Source organism: Juglans microcarpa x Juglans regia, chromosome 6D, assembly GCF_004785595.1.
Source record: "Juglans microcarpa x Juglans regia isolate MS1-56 chromosome 6D, Jm3101_v1.0, whole genome shotgun sequence".
NCBI lineage: Eukaryota > Viridiplantae > Streptophyta > Magnoliopsida > Fagales > Juglandaceae > Juglans > Juglans microcarpa x Juglans regia.
In genome coordinates this window covers 17312190-17330126 of record NC_054604.1, presented here as the reverse complement: position 1 = coordinate 17330126, position 17937 = coordinate 17312190, and the positions used below count along the sequence as shown (strand labels likewise).

General features: G+C 34.0%; 1 long non-coding RNA gene across 2 annotated transcripts; it reads right to left on the bottom strand.

The window, feature by feature from the left end:
- Positions 1-2022: 2022 nt before the first annotated feature.
- On the bottom strand, positions 2023-4118 carry LOC121234125. 2 transcript variants are annotated; one of them, XR_005934307.1, is made up of 4 exons: positions 4053-4118; positions 3592-3952; positions 3337-3512; positions 2023-3242 (listed from the first exon to the last, which is right to left on the bottom strand). It is a non-coding gene; the product is annotated as an uncharacterized LOC121234125 (long non-coding RNA). The 2 variants fall into 2 exon arrangements; XR_005934306.1 differs by having other exon boundaries at positions 3845-3952.
- Between the last annotated feature and the right edge of the window lie 13819 nt (positions 4119-17937).

Here is a 17937-nt window from a genome sequence, read left to right as displayed (position 1 = left end):
GTTCAAATACATGTTTGTTCCATATATGAAGTTCCTCATAAACTACAAGTTTCGGGCATTTTAATACATAAACAACAATAATTTTTATACAAGTACATATTCCCATCAGTAGTGCTATGCATCCATGACATCCAAAGTAGGCTTTTCTTGTACTTGATACGAGAAAATAACTTAAATTACATGTTTGCATAACAGTAATGACAAAACACATTCACAAGTAAATTAGTAAAGTAATCTCAACCAACACACAATTTAAAATCACCAACACACAATAACTTAAAATCACCAACACATGACAACTTAAAATCACCACCAATACACTACATCTTACCACCAATACACTACCAATACATTACATCTCACCACCACCAACACACAACATTTAAGAGCACTACTAAAACACTTCTCACTACTACCAACACGCAACATCACCAAAACACATGACTTTTGCAAATCTCCACTGCTACACAACATATCACCACCACCAACACAACTTCTTAAATCACCACCAATACACAATATCAAACCATCATCAAGTAACAACATACTCCACTAGCATCATTCAAACTATTTTCTGGTTGTGTTCCTTTTGCCGTAGAAGATTGTGCTCCATCCATTTCTAGTTGCATCTGTGCATGTAATAGCAGAGAAAGTAAGACACACATAACAACATATAAATACATTAAATAAGAAAATCAAGTAATTATACACTTTCTTGTGTCCCCATCACTGGGATTTGTACACTATCTTGTACCACTGGCTGTTGCACATTTTCTTGGTTGGCCATCACGGATGTTTGTACAGTTTCTTGTGTACCCATAATCGATGTGTTGATTTAGTTCCTACTGCTTTCCAATAATTCAGTGTCCAATTTATGCCACCGCTGACAATCCAAAAATAAGCCAAAAAAAAAAAAATTATCAAGTACGATATAAGCAACTATGACACTATATATCTATTATCAGGTAACAACTAACATAACTTGCATTCCATGCTCTCACCGGTTTGCTTTTTCCCTTGTCATTATGGTTTTTAGCAGCCTTAGCTTTTATTTTCTTCACCTTTTCCTCCATCATCAACATCCTCCTCTTAGTCGGGGGTCTTCTCTTACCTTTGACAATATGAGAACTTAGTACTTTTTTAGAACTTCCTTCCGTGGTTGCATGAACAATACTTAATCCAACATTTGAAGCTACGCTGTGGGGATTCAAGGTGCGGTATACCTCATTCATCGCATACAACTTCGAGACCATATCCTCAGTATACCCATCACATGATGTTGCATTTTTTATTACCTCATAACAAATTTTCAATAGACGTTTATATCTAAATGTTTCAGGCCTTTGATCCTTCTTGTCATAACTGCTCAGAATAATAGTGTACTTACGGTTTATGTCCTTTCTCCACCGGTCTAATATGTACTTTTTAGGCAACCCATAGACTTTTCTAGCTGAAAATATGGCAAGGATATGCCTACACAGTATCCCTCGCATCTCAAACAACCCACATAGACACTTCGCCTCCAACTCGACCTCATTAAAGTAAACAGTATAAACAACCTTTTTGATGAAATCTTCGGCTTTAATTTCATCATCGACATGGTAAGTTGCGATTACACCATCCTGTTTCTGAAAATGGCAATGACAATAAATCATTCCCATTGTCTCGGATTGAACTTCCCTAAATTTGGCATTCATGTACACTTTTTGAAACTTCTTCTCAAGTGCCAAGTGTGATATGAGTAGAATTGTGAAGTTAAATGAAGAAAGTCTGCTTGGTTTTCATTCTCAATTTTTTTATTCAATGCACTGTTGAACTGATCAATAAACTCTTTTAAGTTTGTCTTAGCTTGCACATAGCCGTCGAAGAAAGCGTTCATGCTCTCACTATACTGAGTTGTACTCATTCCTGCCTAAAACAATTCTTCAAATATATCGACACAAAAAACTCTCGCTCTGCATATAAGTTTTGCAACCAAACATTTTCTTGCAAGTTGTACGTTATAATAAGGATGTTCCAACCAACTCAAACTCCTCGATAGTAAGGGAGTCATAGACAGAAGATAACAACTTACTTTTCAGGCCACATTTGTATTGACTATGGGTACCAAGCTTCTCAGGAACCTTGCGCAGTATGTGCCACAAGCAATATCTATGACGCGTGTTAGGGAGCACAATGACGATAGCATTTTTCTTTGCGCGATCTCGATCTGTAATAATAGTATTCAACGCCTTTCCATCCATGCAATCAAGCCAAGTTTTAAGTAACCACACAAATGATTCTGTATCCTTGCTTGAAATAAGCCCTGCACCTAAGAGGATTGACTGCCCATGGTGATTTACACCCACGAAAGGTGCAAATAGCATTCCATATCTATTTGTTAGATACGTGGTATCGAATGTCACCACATCTTCAAAGTAGTTGTAAGCTCCTCTACTAAGGGCGTCTGTCTAAAACACATTCCTCATCCTATCATCATCATCCAAATCCATTATGCCGTAAAAACCATCATTCTTGTATTGCATCCTTCGAAAATACTCAAATAGCGCTTGTGTACCACCTTTCTCCAACCGTAGGTGACGTGCCTTATCAATGTAGTTACGACAATCTTTTTCCCCAAAGGATACGTTCTCAAACCCACCCGCATCAGTCACGATAGCTTAGAAACTCTTATTCATTTGTATGCCAGCTTCATCATTTGTATCCAAAACCCTCTTAACGGACTCACTAACTTCTCTATTGCATCTGAAAAACCTAGATTTTCTTGGACTTAGCATATGATTGTATGTGTTAAATGCCGATGTGACACACAACTTCCCATTATTCAACAACACAGTCATCCTTGCCTTGCAGACTGTTTTGCTTGTTGGCCGAGGCTTAGAGACATTTGACGTCCGATTCTGTGCCTTGCCACCACGAGCATATCCTAGAGTGACGTATTTGATAGTCCCATCATTCTCCCTTTTACTCCTTTGTGCTATTATCCCAAATCTACATTGTTTACCGTACTTTTTATAGTAAGCAACCAACTCATTTTCTGATTCAAAGCACATCTCTGCCTTTGGCTCCTCAGTGATATCACACCCTAAAGTAGGCTCCGTGGACAGTGTCCCGAAACTGCCAGCCTCCTTGGTATCAATAGTATTACCCAAAGAGGCAGTAGATTATGCTTCAATTTCAATCGAGTCTAGGGATGCGTCACTAGTTGTCTCAACAGAGTGACTTTGTTGTGCCTTATTTTCCTGATATTTAAAAGAAAACAATTATAACGAATCAATATATGTTGTGGAAAAGGATAGATACATACTACAATCATGTGGAAAATAAACCGATCACCTCACTGCCACATGGATATAGGTTGGCATTTGTAGGAGGAATAAATGCTGGTAAAGCGGAGCATGAGCTACTAGCAACACTAGAGCTAGCATTGGAGGCATGGCAGCACTGATAGTGGAACTAGACATGGAAGTGGAACTAGGCATGGCAACTAAACTAGGCATCCATGGATATTGCTGCAATTTACAAAAAAAAAAAAAAAAAAGATTAAAAACTCGAAATCACACTAAGTACATGAAAACTCGAAATTATCACCTGATTGCTCCATGGAAATAGGTAGGCAGTTGGAGGAGGTCCCATCACTGGTATGACGGAACTATACAAGGCAGTGGAACTATTCAAGGCAGCGGAACTTGATGTGGCAATGGAACTTAAAGTCGCAACAGAACTTAACGTGACAACAGAAGTAGAGTTCCATGGATGTTTCTGCAATCATACAAAAAATGTTATTAATACCCTTATAAATAATTAAATGTTATTTAATGTTACCACATTTCGAAAGCATCACTTGGTTGCTCCATGGAAATGGGTAGGTAGTTGGAGGAGGTCCCATCACTGGTATGGTGGAACTATACAAGGCAGAAGAACTACTCAAGGCAGTGGAACTACCTGATTGCTGCAATTTTTTCAAAATATATATATATATATATATAATTATAACAAATATTCAAGTTCATAAAATTGGTTCCCATGTACTACTTTACCATCCACATCACCTAAATGTTCCACGGATATGGGTTGGCATTTGGAGAAGGCACAAAAGATGGTACTCATGCATGAGGTATTGGACTGTAGTAACCATGTATGTAGTTTGAAAAATCTAGATAATGAGGTCTCAACATGTCCTAATATAACACACAATAATGTTAATCAACCCAAGTTGGCATTGACTACACATAAAATAAACACACGATAACTGTTGAAATAATATTACAATACCTGGGTTGATGGATTTGTGAGAGGTGATATTAGGCGAGATGTGTCTTCTTTCTCTTTCCCCATCTAGACAATTCAAAATAGAATATTGAGATCTTGTGTAAATCTAGAAAAGTGATAGCCAAAATGATAATGCAATCAGGTTGTTGATTTATGACTCTAAATTGGTTTATGACTCTTTCCCCATTTTGGCTTTATAAACAGTCTTGTGTTTTATTACTCTAATTTGATCTGGTCTTCTAATCTTCAAACCAAGTTGAAAACAAAAACCCATTTCTTCAAATCTTTCAAACAAAGCCAATATCTTTAACACAAAACCCAAAATCAAAGACAAGAACAATTTTGTATGGACTTTATAATCTGGGCATATTATTAATCTTACATACTTTTTCATTGACTGTTTTTTTTTTTGGAAAGAAACACAAAAAGCTGAATCTTTAAAACAAAGTCCAAAATCAAAGACAAGAACAAATTATTATGGACTTTATAATCTGGGCATTTTATTAATCTTACAGACTTTTTCATAGACCTTTTTTTTTGTTTTTTTTTGGAAAGAAACACAAAAAACTGAATCTTTAAAACAAAGCCCCAAATCAAAGACAAGAGCATATTTTTATGGACTTTATAATATGGGCATTTTATTAATCTTACAGACTTTTTCATAGACCTTTTTCTTTTTTGGAAAGAAATACAAAAAACTAAATCTTTAAAACAAAGCCAATATCTTTAACAAAAAATCCAAAATCAAAGACGAACAAATTTTTATGGATTTTATAATCTGGGCATTTTATTAATCTTACAGACTTTTCATAGACTTTTTTTTTTTTTTGGAAAGAAACACAAAAAACTAGAAAGTTTTTCCATGTACTCAACAAGATTGACCTGCTTTCCTACTTAGATTTGAATTTGTACATTTCTTTTTAAGGGGGAAAAAAAGCAAAAGAAAAAAGACCCAAGTGTACGAGTACCTTGGTCTATTTCCTAGTAATTATCACCTTGGATATTGACTATGCTCTACTTTTGGAATTATTTTATCAAGAGGAACAAGTTTCAAACTTAGGAATAAGACTTTGCCAAGCATTTGCAATACCATTTGCAGGCGTGCCTATCATTTCACACAAAACTAACCTCCTAACGCATCTCTCTCTTGATAAGAAATTGTTTCATAGAGTTTTTCACATAAAACTAATCTCCTAACGCATCTCTCTCGGTAAGAAGCCAAGTTTCATAGAGTTTTTCACATAAAACTAATCAGATGAACAAAATTAGATGAACAAAATCAAAAGTTTTGATCTTGGATCTTACCTGGTTCGACATCGAAGGGTAGAACGCGCGAGATCAATTTTGAACTGAAATTTATTGCTGAAAAATTGCAGACGACGTCTCTTTCCTTACCTTTTCAAGCCTTTTTTGTTTTTTTTAATATAGATGATGACGTGGCATTTAGCCACATCAGAGGTGTGCACATACATGCATAAATTTCGCCTGTATGTAGCAGTTTTGGTTGAGTTGTGATTGAATTATGTAATTATTGCTAGTATGGGATTGATGTAATTCAGTGGCCTAAATTCAAAGAAGCTAGTAGGTTTTGCTTGAATTGGTGCTTGAATTCTGAAGGTAGTATGTTTTGCTTGAATTGATGCAATTAGATGAAATAATTTAATTATAATTCAATTGTTAATTACTCTACGATCGGTAGAATTGTAAAATATGAGAAAAATAAAATAAAATAAAAAATAATAATATTATTAAATTAATAAGATTTTATATTATTTTGACTAATAGATGGATAATCTAATATGGGAATAGGTTATGAATGGAATAGACAAAAGGTAAAATATATGATATTATCCAAATTTTAGATTTGCATTTGGCTATTCTAATGCTAATGATAATCATGGGATGACCATCCTTTTGAGAGAATAAGAGATGGCCCAAGTAGGCTCGGTAGATACCGCCAATTCACTACAACAAATATGGGTTTTTTTCACGAATTAAGATTTTGATCTTTTTGCGGCGACGCTTGTCCGCCGCAAATATACTAACCATTTTAATTCATGTTATTAGTATTTGCGGTGGTGTTATGAGCTTTTTCGACGATAATAACCCGCCGAAAATACTAATAAAATTAAATCCTCCGCTCCTTTCTCCCCCCTCCCCTCAAAAATACCCGCGCGATACTCTGAGTCTCTCTCTCTCTCTCCCTGCGACTGTCGAGCGTCTCCTCCCTGATGCGCCTCTGCGAACGGCTCCTCCTACCTTCGAGCCATCATGGGTCTTCCCCCTTAGCGCCTCACCCTCTCGTTGATTCTCGTTCTCTCCCTCTCCGTCTCGGATCCCAGCAGATCTGTGCACCTCCGCTGTCTCCAACCATGGCCATCGCCACCCTCAGCCGCCCTACGGTTATGCCAGTCTCCAACTGTCGCTCCACCCCAGCTCCCACATCTCTCTCCTTCGCATGGTCTCTTTCGCTGGTCTCCACCGCACACCCCCACGGTTTTCTGATTATAGTGGCCTTCCTCACCGCCGTGAGCCACCATCGCCACCTCCAGCCAAGACACAGCACCACCACGAGCAACCCATGGACGCAGCAATACCTCCCGCACGCCTCCTTCGCTGTCCAACCCTTAAGCATGGTAAAAATCCTACCTTTGTATCTCAAGTGCATTATTCTAGTGTATATAGACGTGTATGGCTGGTACACTGCGTTGAAACAGAGAATTATAGGTATGGAAGTATTCATTGTGATGTGGTTTTATTAAAGGAAATGATGAAAGTCTGTGTAATCTAATCATGTAAACTTGCCTGTTGATAAAATGTGGTTCTATTGGGATTATTCTTTAAACTTCTCGTCGTAGACTGACGATCTCTTTTATGGAGGCTTTTTTTAGGTGGCTTGCACTTGCAATTTTGGGGATATAAGAATTAACATACGTACCTATATTTTTGTGTTTTTGTCATTCATCTGCTTGTGTACCTTGTCCAGTCCAGTGTTGCAATTTCGGGGATTTAAGAGCAATTTGTTTTTTGACTCTGGAATTTCTTGTGAAGTTTGGATCATAGTAAATGATGATCTTTGAATCTGTGCTTGTGAAACATTATGAACATGACAAGAGTTGCCACTACTATATTATATACTGATTCCTTTGTTATTTTATATGTGCTCACTGCTTTTGCTCTTCTTGTGGCGTTTGATTTGGATTCGTTTTGCATTCTTTTCCATCCCCAACTCCCTTAGGAGAAACAAAGAGGAAGTTTGAAAGTGTGTACACAGGAGGTACCATGGATACTCCCAACTCCGATAAAATTGTTCAATACTGGCATTGTTGTGGGTCTGAAGATCCCTTTGACCCTGGATGCACTGCGTCTCCTCATTCCTCCTATGATGACTGATGAAATTAATTAAGATCTGGTTCACTTCTTTTTCCCAGGATTTTGGACTCGTTCCTAGCTTCTATGATATGTTTGTCATACATATTGTTCATGTGTATTTTCTTACTCTAGCCTTTAATTCTTTACTGTTTTATTATCTTCACCTAAATGAGATTTATCTCATTCACTTTGAAAATAGCTCTTATAGATCTAGAGGATGGGCGATAGCCTTGTCACCACTCCTCAGGTATTACTTTCGGTTCGAGATTCTATGGCTTTTGCACTGCACTATCCAAGAATGGCGCACACAATATATTTAGCAGATTATACATATGAATACTGAGAGGCTTCTAAGAAGGTGTGTGATCAATTTTTATAACTCTTCTGGTTCAGTTCTATTCTGCTTCGTTTTTAGGAGATATGCGTGAAGTGGTGGAGCATGTTGCTGCTCGGTACCCAAAAGCTAATTTATATGCTGTTGGTTGGTCTCTTGGTGCAAACATTCTTGTTCGATATTTGGGTCAGGTAGGATAACCATATAACTACGTTATTTTTTTTGTTCTTTTTGATCATGTCGATTATATACGTCATGTTTAGCAAAGTGTTCTCCTTGCGATTATTTTTTCGTATCGAGTATTTTGCTTTCTTTAACTCATTCTCTTCCACGATTGATGAGTTGATGTGATATGTTGATTCAGGTTTGGAAGGCTTCTGCTTTTTAATTTTGTATGATACAGAGGACCCTGTGCCAGGATAATCTTATTCTAGCTTGTATGGCTAAGCTTGAATATGGAAATAATTTCAGATTGTCGGAACATCCACTCATTTCATCAATGCCTTCATTAAAATTTTAACTAACCAGGTGGAATACGCAGTCATTTTTATGGTCTACCCACAGGCTAACCTCCACTAGATCATAGGCTAGCCAGTGTTTTGCCACTGTCTTAATTTGTTCTTTTTCCCTTCTAGCTGTGGTGCGTTTTACTTGATCTGTCATGAATAATTGAAACTATTCCATTCATATATGTTCCATTTCAAAGGTTTTTCAATTTTGAGGTTCTAAGCGACAAGGGAAAAGTCTATAAAGAGATTAGGGTATTGGAAAATCATGTCACTACTTCAGATTTATCATAGTGGTGCTTCATATTTTTTATCGAGACAGTAAATCTGCGATTTTGGGGCATCTGAAGAGTGGAATGTGTTAAGTTAGGATGTTGAGTCTTAATTTCAGCTAATTACACTCTGATGTGACCTTGAATGCGACGTGCTAAAGCCACCATCTTTGGGGAGAAGTAATGTTATCTGGTTGTAGGAACTACTCTTGGACTGGCTTCTTATTGTTTTCTTCTTTTCACTTGCCTCAAATCTGCTGCTGTACGTGTTTCATTTATGTTTTCATCATGTGTGACTTGCAGGAATCTCATACTTGCCATCTTTCTGGTGCTGTGTCACTGTGTCACTGTGTAATCCTTTCAATTTGGTCATAGCAGACGAGGACTTCCATAAGGGCTTTAACAATGTCTATGACAAAGCTCTTGCAAGTTCTCTCTGCAAAATTTTCAAAAAGTAACCGCTTGTTATATTGTCCTGATACTTATTTGAACCTCAGTTTGATCTCTATGATTGTGGAAAGTATCACTTGAAAACTTTTTTAAGGACATGGGTGGTGAATATAATATCCTGTTGGCTGCCAATGCAAAGTTTGTTCGGGATTTTGATGAAGGACTAACCCGTGGACCATGGTATGTGTTTCTTGTACATGGGAGTAAATATTTCGTTAAGGATATAATGATATTTCATGATCCTGCAATACTTTCTACAATTGATGCAGTTTCATTCGGTTTCAAGTCAGTGGATGACTACTACTACAATTCAAGTAGTTCAAACTCAATAAAGCAAGTTCGCATACCTTTGCTTTTCATTCAGGTAACTAACTTCTTTACCACTACATTTCTATAAGCATATATCTGGAACCTCAACCGTAACATAGAGCATGTGCATTTCTGGTAGATCATTTTTTGTTTTGCTTTTCCGTCTTTTCATGTGTATAAATTTTGGTGATCAATTTTCTGATAGACAAATACAAAACTCATGCACTTGCATGATTGAGAACCTATGACCTCACCCTATGTTAAATCTTGAATATTTAATATTTCTATTTCAATTCTCTTTCTATTTGTGTTGATATTTTTTTTAAACCATGCCCCACTATTTTATGTATTGCACTTCTCTTTCATATTTTTGTTTTTATGAATGTTTAATTTGGCTGCACTGATTAGAAGCAATCATATCTGTGCATTATTTTATGGTTCTAAAGTGGATTTTTTTTTTTTTTTTGTTTGTTGGTTGGGCGATAGCCTATTTGGATTGCAATGGAGTGGATGGAATGAAGTAGTTTCACTTGTGTTGATGTTTGAGCATGGAATGGAGTTGGGATGAAGATGAATTGTTTTGAAGTGTTGGGATTAAGTGATGGAGTTGTAGTGAGTTTATAAAGTATGATGATGATGTTGGTTTAATAGAGAAATTTGTGTATATTAAATGTATTGGGTATGGATTAAACTTGTAAAAACAAATGAGTGCTTTGAATGAATTGTATGTTGATCTTATAAAACTTGAATGGATTATATGGATTGTATGATTGTGGTTTTGTGGAGCCATGAATTGTAACTTATAAATTTTTGTGGTTGTGTGGTGTATGTGTATAAATTGTATGAACAGTTTCCTCTCTTGGCTTCTCATTAGAGCTTTTTCTTGTGAATGTTAGCACAATTTTACATATTTTTTTTTAAATTATTATAAGCGTGAATTTGGATCTCCAAGGTTCAGATATATTTATTTTAGCCTATATTAGACTATTTGTTATAATTATTTTTGGCTCAGTCTCACTTTTTTATTTTACAATTTATTTATTTATTATTTTTTTTTCTGAAGTCTCTTAGTATTTGCTGCAAATGCAACTCGTGGCAAATACTTTTTTATTTGCGGGAAGTGATTATTTCCTGCGATAATAGTTCTTAGTAAATAAGTATTTTATGGAAAATATTATTTCCCAGAAAATATGTTATGGGCAAACACTTTTTGCCACAACCTCTTCCCATGGGGAATTTGAAGAGTTTTTTCCCACCGCATTATACTAGATGATTGTGGTGGGAATTGCTTATTTCCAATAGAATTGATCATCCGTAATAATTTTTCGCCACGATCGAATTTGTGGGTAAAACTTAAAAGACATCTTTTGACACGAAGGGAATTTATGGATATACTTGATTTTCCACAAACTTCTTACATGGATAAAGACATTATTACTGACTACGAGTCGATGTTAGTAAACTTAGTTGCCACGAAATTAAAATGTTTTATCCACCGTTCATGTCGTGGCAAAAATGATGGTTTTTCCCATGAAATCAAAATTTGGTGGAAAACGAATTTTTCCCCACCGGTTTTATTTCACGAGTCTCTCACGATACAAATTGGTGGGAAACATACAATTTCTCACGAAGTCTACACTTTTTTCGACCACAATCCCTCTTGGGAAAAAATAAGATTTGTTGTAGTGATTTCAAAGATTCTAAGAAAAACCTACATACATAATCTTTCGGTATATTTTCTAGGAAAAAAAAATTAAGTTTTAAGGGCAACCTTGAGCTATTTATGTAATTTGTTAATGTAGAAACTATTGTATTTGGCATATTCTAAGGAAAATATTTAGTTAAGTTGATTTGTAATTAAAAGTGCTAAAATTGGCCAAACCAAAAGTTGGCTCGACAGTGGCTTGGTGTTGGCTTGACCTAACATGTTTAGCTATAACATTTCTATATTCGAAATATAATTAAAAGTCCAAAAAACCCACTCTTAGGTAACATCTTTTCTGTGCTACTTAATTTATTTATTTTTTAAATATACGCTACTGCTATACATTAGTCAGTGAAATATTAAACTTAGTCAGTGAAATAGATCGTTTCCATAGTTCAACCTCACCTTTTAATTGCAATATATGAAAAATATAGATATAAAATTATCAGTATTCATGAAAAAATACAAATTTGAAATTTATTTGCTTCTTTCTTATTTTTTATATGGTTTTTTACCACTTCGTTAAAAGTATTCCTAAAATTCTCAATTCAACTATTTATTCTAGACCAAAAAGTACTTTGTCCCTGCCCATCATCGTAAGACATTTTAATCATATCCTATCAAATTTCAAAATGACCCCTAACTCTAGGGGTTTTTTGGGAATAAGCTTTATCTCATCTCATATAATTTTCATCCCAAATATCACTAAAACATAAACACTTTTTAAATTCAAATCTTCAACTTTTTCATCAAATCATTATAATTTTTCTAAACTTTCAAACAAAATACAAAAAGACAATTCAACTTTTTCAAAACCTAAAACAAAAATAATATTAACAAATTATATTATAATAATATTATAATAATATTTTTATTTAATTTTTTTTTTCTTATTTCTCAAAATCCAATAAAACATCATAACTACTCAAATCATATCATTATTATTTATAAACTATTTCATTATTGTTTATATATTTTTCATTTTATTTCATTCTTCAAGCATACGAAAACAACATATTAGTCTGAGTCTTTAATAAAAGCATAGAGATTGTTTTATCAAAGTAGAAAAATTAGTCGGAGTCTTTAATAAAAACTTTTTAACACCAAAGTTTGACCCAAACAGATATTAAAAGTTACAAAATGTTTTTTTTTTTTTTTTTGAAAAAAAAAAAAACAAAAGGAAAACAACATATGAGTTTTTCTGTATTATCTCTAATGACCTTCAACCCCTTTTTGGCTCCTCACCGCAATCATAATTTAGAATGAAAATATTGAATTGTCCGTTGAGGAAAGGAAAGTGCATGCATACTTTATCTACAATCTGTCAGAGTGGCACGGGTTAAGCATTTTTGCATCGTCTTCATTTTTTTTTTTTAAAATAAACTTCATTCATTCGTGAAAATAGAGTTATAACTGTGACTAATATATACAAAAAAAAACCTAAATTACAAGCCAACTATTTAAGGTTGGAGCTCCACCAGTACGCAAATCCCTTTGTGGCTGGTATAGTTTTAAGTTTAGAACTCTCTACAAACAAATCATTTGAGAGACTATACTCTTCTTAAAGCAGAGATTTCAAATCACGCACTCTAGAGACTGTTTTTTTTTTTTTTTTTTTTTTATTAACCTAAAAGCAAAGGAAGTAATTGAAAATGTAAATGATATGATGTGCTTAATTTCTACACAATTTTTGTCACACTTTTACTCTTAATTTTATGCTAGTTTGTGTTTAATTTTCTTATTTATTAGTGTTTTTATTTATTTTGTTTATTTTTGTTTAGGAATAAATAAATTGAAGGAGTCATAGAAATTAAAGGAGTCATCAAGAGAATAAGAAACGTTTATTTCTCGAAATTCCTGAATTATCCTTTGGTAATTGGAGAATAACTTTTGCTAGAGAACTCCAATAAGGGTAATTTTGGTATCTACGGAAATCTAGGGAAAAATCCAACAACTTTTGTGTTAAAGCCTTAGCTAAAAACAAACATATTTAGAGAGCAAAGGGTGCATCAAGTGGGAGGTAAAAAATCTGCCAAATTGGAGCTTGTCAACAATTGAGATTCTCAATCTGCATACAGTTTCTTTTTTAACTCTTTCATATTTTCTTTATACAATTTTCATTATGAATTTTAGAATTATTATGGTTTGTTTTGATTATGATTTCTATGTGATTATGATTTTATCATTCCTTTTGAGTATAAATTATTGAGTTTAATGTTCTCAATTATCTAGCTAATAGTTGAATGATTTGTTGTGCATGTTAATTTGAGATATGATGCATGTAGTTTAGCTTCATATGATGTATGCCATGAATTAAATGAAAGACAAGAATGTGCCACGTGATTTGTGCGGCTTTTATGTGAAATATTATTAATCTTAATGTGTTCAAATGTTTTTAAATTCACATAGACATATCGCGGGTTATCGTATGTTGGGTAATTATAATTCTACTGAGAGAGGGTCTTAGATAAGTTAGAATATTTCGCTATTAAATAGGATGATAATTGATTGATTGTATAGTTAGGATTTTGAATTGGATTGGTTAGGTGTGTCGAATGCCTTAGTGCTTTCATCTTGAGTGAAATCTTCTTATTTTAAGTATTTGGTCAATTCTTCATTTGTTGTTTTAATTTAATTTGTTGTTGTTTTTTAAATTCAAAATCCACCACTTTTCTTGATTTTCATATAACTTAGAATTAGAACAATTTCAATAGTTAATAGGTAAATAGTCTTCGTGGGTTCGACATCTTTCTTTATCACCATATTACTTGGTACAATTTTGTGCACTTGCGAAATTTGACAACAAGTTTTTGGCGCCGTTGTCGGTGACTATTTATTTTCTATCACTTTTGATACCAACTAGTTCTAAGTTAATTTGAATTTTGTTTTCTTAGTCTTAATTGTTAATTTTGTTTTTATTTTTTCTTTTTGGATTTCCCGAATTGTGCATGAGACATACTCGAAGCTTAGATTTAGTACATTTTGACCCTGAAATTGAACGCACCCTTCATCGTTTGAACAAGGAGAAGGGGGATTCAACAACCGAGAACGAAACAATGGAAGATCAATTTGGAAATAGGACTTTGGGAGATTATGTTGTCCCCTTAGTCACCGTAGCTACTTCTAGCATTAGACGGCCTACCATTCTAGTCAATAACTTTGAGATAAAACCTAATCTTCAAATGGTGGCTTCAACAGTGCAATTCAGTGGCATGCCACATGATGATCGAAATGCTCACATAGCTAATGTTTTGGAGTTATGTGATACTTTTAAACATAATGGGGTTTCTGATGATGCTATTAGATTGAGACACTTTCCATTCTCCCTCTGAGACAAGGCAGATGCATGGTTAAACTCACTTTCACCATTAACCATAACTACATGGGACGATTTGGTTAAAAAGTTTCTAGCAAAGTTCTTTCCCCTAGCCAAAACTGTGAAAATGAGAAACGATATCACCACTTTTGTTCAATTTGATATGAAGTTGCTTTGTGAAGCTTGGGAGATGTATAAAGAATTGCTTAGAAAGTGCCCATATCATGGACTTCCTGTTTGGATTCAAGTACAAACATTCTACAATGGTTTGCAGCCTACAACACATGCAATTATTGATTAGCAGCCGGATGGACTTTGATGAAGGAATCACCAGAAGACGCATATGAGTTGATGGAGGAGATGGCAACCAACAAGTACCAATGGCCAGTGGATCGAGGGTGTAACAACCCGATCCTATGATTAGGCCATAAGATAAGTTTTATATATTTTTCATATAACTATAAATATTCTATTATTATTATTATTATTATTATTATTATTATTATTATTATTATTTTATCAGATTTTACATTGTTAATTTTAATATAATTATTATGATATTGTTATTATTACTATTGGTATTTTATTTGCATGAACCTTCAGATTTTACAATAGCCAAGAGTTCTTTTGTTTTTAAGCCTTGTTATCTCTTGATTGTATAATCCTAATCTTATCTCCACCAGCTAAGTAATCCTATCTCCACTAGCTCAGAAATCCTCCTCAATCCTCCCTTTTCCCTCTCTATAAAATCCCAAGAAAGCTTTGTATTAAGCAACACAATACCATAGAGAAGGGAAAAATTCACAGCAAGCCCCACGTCAAAAACTAGTCAACTCCCATCGAACCCACTCCCTTCTAGTAAGTCCCCGACAAAACTCTCTCTCCCTCCCTCTCTTGACATCGCACCACCTTGACCAGAAGAACCCAGTCACGTCGCCGGCAATCCCAGCCACTCAGAGTCGCCGTCGCACTCAACCCTCTCTCGGTGAGTATCACACGACTCTCTACCGCGAGCCCTCTGTTTCTCTCACACGGCCTTCCTTCTCCAATAGATGGCTTTTATTTCCTTTACTTTACTAAAAAGTATATACAAGTTGACCAAGTCTTCCCATGAGTTATTTTCTTTTATGTGTCTTGTATCAGACTTTCCAAAAAGCCCCTCCACTAAATACCATAATTACTTTTATGCCCTTTAAATTATTGTTGTGTAAACCTCCCGCAAATCCTCCTGAAGGAAACCTTTCGGAGTAATTTTAAATTAGACTTGTCTTTTTGTGGGCTGATTATTAAGCCAAAGTTTTTACTTAGATAAATATATTAGTCATAGACTTATTTTTATAAGAAAATGTTTGAAGAATTTGAAATGTATTTTAAAGTATACTATTGAGCCTATTATTTTGTTAATATTTCCCTTTGTCTATTTAGTCTGATTTTAAATTATTAAGTTATATTTTCAATAAAAATTAAGGAATAGGTTATGAGTTTTGAATAATATTATTATGTATTAATTTAAGTGTAATTAAATATGATTAAGTCTATTTTTATCGAATATTTCCACCAATTATTTTAGATTCAAAAATACATACAAACATATATATATATATATATATAATGATCTTTGAAAGATTAGATATTATATTAGTATTTAGATTTCAGCAGTTTAATCTTTATTTTAAAATGCTTTTTAATTCAATCTCTATCGTATGAAGAGAATTTGTACTGTTTATTGCAATAGATTTGATATAATTATGCTATTAAAGTTTTAGATTGAAAATAAAGAAATATGTTAAGAATATTTAAATGATATTAATATTTATTAGATTTCTTGTAAAATTGAATAATTATGTTAATTATAAGAAATGAAACTTATTTTAAGAATTGAGGTTTTTATGACTTATATCCCTAGTATTATACTAAATTATATCTTGGAAGTAAAAATATGCTATTAATATTTTAAATAATTTAAGATATCGGTCTTCATTGATTTTCGTGATAAACAAAATATTTACTTGATTATGTTATATGATATGAATTTAATTAAGTGGGATAGTAGGACACATTTCCTAGACAGATATAGTGACTTATAATACTTCATATAGGTAACGAGCTATGAAGTAAGATTCAAAAAGTAGTGCTAAGAGGTAAGTAATTTCATCACAAATTAGGATCATCATAGTTCAGATTATATAGATTATTTTTTGCGCCAGTTCTTTGACAATCATTTTTTATATACTACTCATGGCATATGCAAATATGTTATCCAACATAATATACGATCATGTCATTCCGCATCATGTTCAGATTCAAAATTTATAATTATGTCATGCATCTCATGTACATAAGACACATAAGTTATCATAAATTCAAGTGTAAGATAAGATCATATCAGTTAATCAGATGACCATTTAAATGCATGGTGTCAATGCAGTTCAGTTTCAGAGTGGATGTGCAAGTCATGAACTCAAGCGCGGTCCACCATAGTATGCTAGAATACTATCAGTGGCTCCCCTCGCGGCTGTGAGACGTGGGGCTACTGCACAACCTCTCACAAAGGGTTAAGTGTGTTGGCCAGTTAGATCAATCAATTAAGTCAGATTAGTCAATTAATCCAGATAAATCAGTCATGCATAGCATAAACATCAATATGAACAATTATGAATTTAAGCTCTCAGCAAGAAATCTTTTATGAAAATCTTATATTTATTATGTCTACGTTGTAATGGATTTCTTGCTGAGTTTTCAACTCATTTTAGTTTATTTCATGTTTTTAAACCACTCCAAGTGATGACATTTAGGAGAGTGAGACAGCATGATAGGACTTGACCTAAGGAGGCGAGGCAGAGGCTAGATAGTTTATGTCATGTTTAGTTTATGATTTAAAGTTTAAATATATTATTTTCGTAAACACATGAGATTTTAGTATTTTTTTTAAATAAGTGCTTTCGCAGAATCTATTTTTGGATTTTACATATTTAATAAAATTTGTTTTATTTTTGGAATCTTTCACATTTGACGCGTCATTAAGAAGAATTTTTTTTTTTAAAATTCAAGTTTAGTAGCACACTAGCTCCCCGAAAATTCTAAAAATGTCTTTATTGAGGAGTGGGGTGTTACAGAGTGACACCAAAAAGAACCCAAGGGGTTCACGAAATTGATTCTTTTTCTGCTTTAGCTGCTCAAGTTGCAACTTTATCTAAGAAATTAGACAATATCAATGTGAGTTCCATTCAATCTACTAACGCAATTTGTGAATTTTCTACAGAGAATTATATGGGGGTAGATTTTCAAGTGGGAAATCCATTCGCGAACAATAGTTTGGAGCAAGAGCAAGCAAAGGGCAAGCAAACTTTGTGTTGAATTACCAATGACAAAGCAATCCTTATTCCAACGCTTACAATCCA